Genomic DNA, 5,234 nt, shown 5'->3' with positions numbered 1-5,234 from the left:
ACCTTTTGCAGGCAAGCTCCCCAACTTTATGTCAGGTAGACCAGACCTGCCGCCCTCTGCATGTTTGAGCCTGTTTCCTTGTCTTTAAGGGGGGTGGCAGTAGACTGTTGAGGGAACGGAAGGGGCCCACACTGCGTTCACGGGGGTCTGGAGATGCCTCCTTCACACTCTCCTAAACTTGTGCTTAGGAAGCTCCCCTGATGCTAGGACCAGAGAAGGGTGAGGAGAGGGGCTTCAGCTCCAAGGAGACGTGGGTAAGCAGCGCTCACGGCACCCATCACCCTGGATACCTAGTCACTGTCCCTACCCCACCGGGGTGCCTGTGTCTGCGGTGTGTGGGCTCCCTTAACAGTTACTCTGCTCAATTTTGGTCACCGAGGAGCCTGGTCTGAATTCTAGTTTATCATGTGACACCTTGCTGTCAACATTCCCCACGGATTCTCTTGTGACTCAAGACATTAACCAAGCAGCTATCATCTTCCTGTCTATCCTGGGGCACTGGGCACGTCTGACTGTGGCTGGTCCCTGGTGCACATCCCAAGGCAGAGCTGTTTCCAACAGTCACAGACCAGTGAATCCATGAACCCCCGGAGGATGCTCACGTGTGGTCAGAGATGGCATGGCTTCCCCAGCCCAGTCTCCCGCTCTTCTTCCCCCTTCATCCATCCCAGGGCCAGTGAGCACGGGCTGCCAACTCCAGCAGCGGTTCATGACTCATTGGAATCCACAGCCAGTGCCAGTGTGGGCCGATGGCCACTGGGCAGCCATGAGCTCTGGGGCCAGAACCACGAGGAGCTCCTCCACACAGGCCTTTATTAATGCTTTGTTTACCTGGAGAGGAAAGGACAGGGGAAAGGGAAGGAGCCACTCTGCTGTTTTATCCATTTATTATATACAATATTAAGGCACAAGTTTAAGCAGCAAAGGATAGGAAAATCTTTGGCTGACCGACGGTATCCATATTCATGGGGCAAGAGACCCACAGTGTTCCTGGACTCCCTCTTTCTGCACACGGACCCATCCAGCTATACAGATCTGTATTCTACCCCTTGATAAAAGTCCAGTGACACAAAGATGCCAAAGGTTATGCCTGGATACCAGAATCTACCAGGAAGTGTGGCACACACCTCCAACACAGTGACACGCACAGGACAGGAGGGGCAGGGGCTCCAAGTCAGGCTGAAGCTGGAGCCTGCGTCGGCCCTACTTCACAGAATTTGCCACTGATTCTGTCAGTGCCTCATTGAGGAAGGGGCTGCACCATCCCTCCTCGAAAGCAAAAAACACCTCCATTCAAATAAAACCACTGTGGACAAACCTGTTCCCATTTCACTTTGTAATAAATACTCACAGGTATGTGTGTGAGAACAGAGTCCTAGGCAAAGTCACATGTAAACACAACACTAGGCGGCAAAACTCCAGGAGCTGATACAAGAAAATGCTGTATATGAACTGCCTTGATCAGAGGGCAGAGCCTTAACTCTGAGAAGAAGCAAAGTCTCATGACAAAGACATGGCACCCCAGTCACAGCACACATGACGATAACATGCACTTAGGTATATCTCCATTTCACAGAATACCTACCAGCTGTTCACACTAGTGAATATGTACTTAGGTCCGTAGTGTATGTAGGGGTGTGAACACATACGAGGCCTGGCAAGCGATGTGGATTTGAAAATGAGGCTCCTAGCAGTCACACGTACTAATGAGTACAGTCCTTCCTTGAATCACCAGGTTCAGAGGTCAGAGGCTTTGAGTCCAAAGTCTCTTTTCCAACATGTCTTAGATATTCTCTTAAAATTTTTTAAAAAATATTTATTTTGTGTTCATGAGTGTATATGTATGTGCCGTGCATGCATGTGGAGGTCAGAGGACAGCTTTCAGGAATCAGGTCTCTCTTTCCACCACATGGATCCTGGGACTCAAACTCAGGTCATCAGCCTTGGCAGCAGTGCCTTTATCGACGGAGCCATCTCTCCCACCACAGGATTTCTGCTTCACCTTGGAGTTCTCTGTATTCATTCATCTGTGCTATGAACAATTTGAGATTATTTCTAGGACTTAAACCCATTCTCAGAAGACAAGGATTTCTCACCACAAGGGGACTCAAAGAAACATGCAGACCTTGGAGGCCGCTTTTCCAGGAAAGTTCACAACTATTTCTATGGCTGGGAAGCTCTGTGACCCTCCTAAAGAGACCTCAACGGGTGGAAAATTGGATTTTCTGGATACTAAGAAAAGAAAGCTTGCCTTCTATGGATGTGCTTATACATACACATCATAATATACCATTAAATTACTAAATGAGAAAGGGGTATAAGACTTAAAAGAAAAATACTGCTCACTAGGCTGAGGGCTTCCCTATCTTCTCAGCCTGCCTACCTCCCGTGGAACCACATCACAGGCCATCAGAGGCATATGTATAACAATCCTCACACCACACAAAGGTTAAAACACGATTAGGAAAAAAAAAGAAGGGAGCCCCCCCACACATACACACACATACACACGCACATACACACACACACACACATACACCGTGGCCGTCTCAGCCTTGGGGAGAGTGGCTGCTGGTTGCTTAGTCTCTTGCTTCACCATTTAAGAACATAGGTGAGATCGCATTTCCAATGGCCACAAGACTCCTTTGCTTAACAGGAGCATGAGATCATTCACAGAACACAAACACATTCCGTGTGTTCCAGTGCAGATGGGAAGACTTGTTTGGAGAACACCTGTTGCTTAGCACAGCTCTCTGCAGTCTGCATGTGAACTGTCTGCCTTGAAACCCTTTTACCTCTTCTTGACTGCCTCCCTGGACTCCAGCCTCTCCTGACTGTTCACACGTGTCTCCGGGACTCAGGACTCCAGCCTCTCCTGACTGTTCACACGTGTCTCTGGGACTCAGGGAGGAGTTCTCAGCTCATCAGCACTTGAATGAAGATGCCTCAGCCTCTACATCATGTGGGTATAGTGCTGAGGTCAACCCAGGAGAGAACTAGTAGAAGGCATGGCTTGCCTCTCGGAGGGGCACACGAACCTCTTCTCTGAGTGCCAGCACCACTAGATTCTCTGTCCTGAAATCCACTCCTAGCCCTGATGAGGGAGCTCATGCCTGAGTTCCAAAGAGAAACCCTTGTAGGACTGAAATAGGGCTCCCCCACTCCATGCCCTCCCCCAAATACAAGCTGGGGATGATCAGGGCATGGTGGGAACAACTGAGCTCCATGGTCACCAGTCTTTGGAAAGCAGAGAGAACAATGCTGTGTTCTGCACAGGCCCTGAAGTTTTTGGAAAACACTGTTTTTTTTCCTGGCAGCTTAGCTCCATAAACATCCAGATAGTGCTAGTTTTTATATACAGAACCATCTCCTTAGCGACACTTCAGTGGCAGAGACCTGACCTCAACCACTCTTCATGTTCCATGCAGACCTCACCACACTGTCCACTCGAGAACAATGCTGGTCAACTGTCACTAAAAGGCACAGTCTTTAATCTTCACCTGAGCCAGGACCTTCAGCCTCTACCATCAGACACCCCTGGGAGAAGAGCTGCAGACCAGGCCTCTGCACAGTGAGGAAGGACTTTAGAGCTCATTTGTAGTTGTGTATATAACAGAACACAGACTTCACCCGTGCCTGGTGTCGATGGGCGTTTATAGGAGGTCTGGTTTAGTGCAATCGGGAGAGTAAATGTGGCTTTGCTCCTCTGGGGCTTTGAGGACTAGTTAAAAAGGCCTTAGCCCAGTCTCTGCATATAGCCAGCACTGAAAAAAATCAAACAAAACACCTATCTAGCATCTTCTCAAATTCACATGAGAGCAGATCCTGTGACTTACCTAGAGCCTGGTGGTTGCAGAGCCCTGCAGCTCCTCTGTCCTTCGTGCCCACAAGGCGTCTAGCGATCTAAGGTGGAAGACTGACCTGGCCTGGCAGATCTCCCGTAAAAGGAGCACTAAGTTCCCTGAAAACTGCCACATCTGGTCTGTTCTGAAGTACAGAGAGCAGGCTTTGGATGGCTCTTGGCTGCGCTGAGTGACAGGGGAGTTTGGGATGGCTCGGGCACAGCTTGCTTATTTAAATCTCTCCACACCTTCCTTTCTGGTTTGTCTCCAGCATTAACTGGGGACAATATGCCCTTGAGAGAGTCAGTTGCCAGGACTGAACTTAATACCTTGCGAAAAGTGGTCCTCAACCCCACCTGCATCTGTCCTTGAACCCCCACCCTCGGCCCCTCTCTAACTGGCAGATCTCCTACACGTCTTCTCATCCCACAGGGCACAGGGCAAGCTTAGTACTCAGGCTATCAGAGCTCTCAGTTTCCCATTCTGTACGATACTACGATGCTCAGTGTGGGAAGGGAAGAGGAAGGGAGTGGGTGGGTAGCTCCAGACCTGTGCCCACTGTGGAAGGGAGCCAGGGAGGGTCAATCCCACCTCTGTCCTGTCAGATGGCTCAGGAGCCGCTGAAGCCACTGGTTTCCCCTTCCTCCTCCTCTCCTCTCCAGCCTACACTTCTCACTGTCCCTCACCATCTCAACCTGGGGAGGCCGTAACTTATTCAGTTTATATTCCAGAGGCCAGTCCTGGATCATATGACCAAAGCTAAGCTCCTTGAACAGCACCATCTTCAGTGCTGCCTTTCAGAGGTAACTTACCAGCTCACAGACCTACAGATTTCTTTTTTCCTTTAAGGGAAAAGTAGCCATGTGGGAAGAGACCCAGGAAAGCAAATCCTGCTGAGCTGGAGGACAGTTTAGAGCCCTGCAGGGCCATCTACCCCATCAGCCTCTCCTCCTTCCTGAGCCCCTTCCTCCCATGCTCTCCTGGAAGCCAAGGTCCACAGCATTGTACCTGAGCCTTCATCAGGGCAGAGCCCCGCCCCTTCGCACACACTGGCTCATTCCCTTGGCATCACTGCCTCACTTGGGTCAGTCGCCTCCCTGGTGAAACACTGACCACACCGTGTATCTACTGACCAGAGGGGTGACAAAGGAAGTTCACAGCAGGGGTAAAAAGGATCAGGGAAGGCTATGTGCTCACCAAGAGCAATCAAGAGCACAGCTTGGGACACGGGGCACAGGAAACAGGCTCTAGAGTCCCAGATACAGGAAAGTGGTCCAGGGCTGCCTGGTGAGGTGCTAGGTGTGGCCTGGGTAGCTGTGTGACCATCATCGGGTTCCTGAAGCTGTACCTTGAAGTCTGCCTCCAACAGGAAATAGGGGTAAACATCAAGCT

General features: G+C 50.4%; 1 protein-coding gene across 1 annotated transcript in view; it reads right to left on the bottom strand.

Annotated features, from left to right (window-relative positions):
- Positions 1-870: 870 nt before the first annotated feature.
- Amotl1 (angiomotin like 1) overlaps positions 871-5,234 on the bottom strand; it is a 111,372-nt gene continuing 107,008 nt past the window's right edge. Inside the window, exon 14 of the transcript XR_003847815.1 lies at positions 871-5,190. The gene's annotated coding sequence lies outside the window, so the exon portion shown is untranslated. The remainder of the gene's footprint in view (positions 5,191-5,234) is intronic.

Source organism: Nannospalax galili, unplaced genomic scaffold (genome assembly GCF_000622305.1).
Source record: "Nannospalax galili isolate Female #2095 unplaced genomic scaffold, S.galili_v1.0 scaffold469, whole genome shotgun sequence".
NCBI lineage: Eukaryota > Metazoa > Chordata > Mammalia > Rodentia > Spalacidae > Nannospalax > Nannospalax galili.
This window is presented reverse-complemented; position numbering and strand designations above follow the sequence as displayed.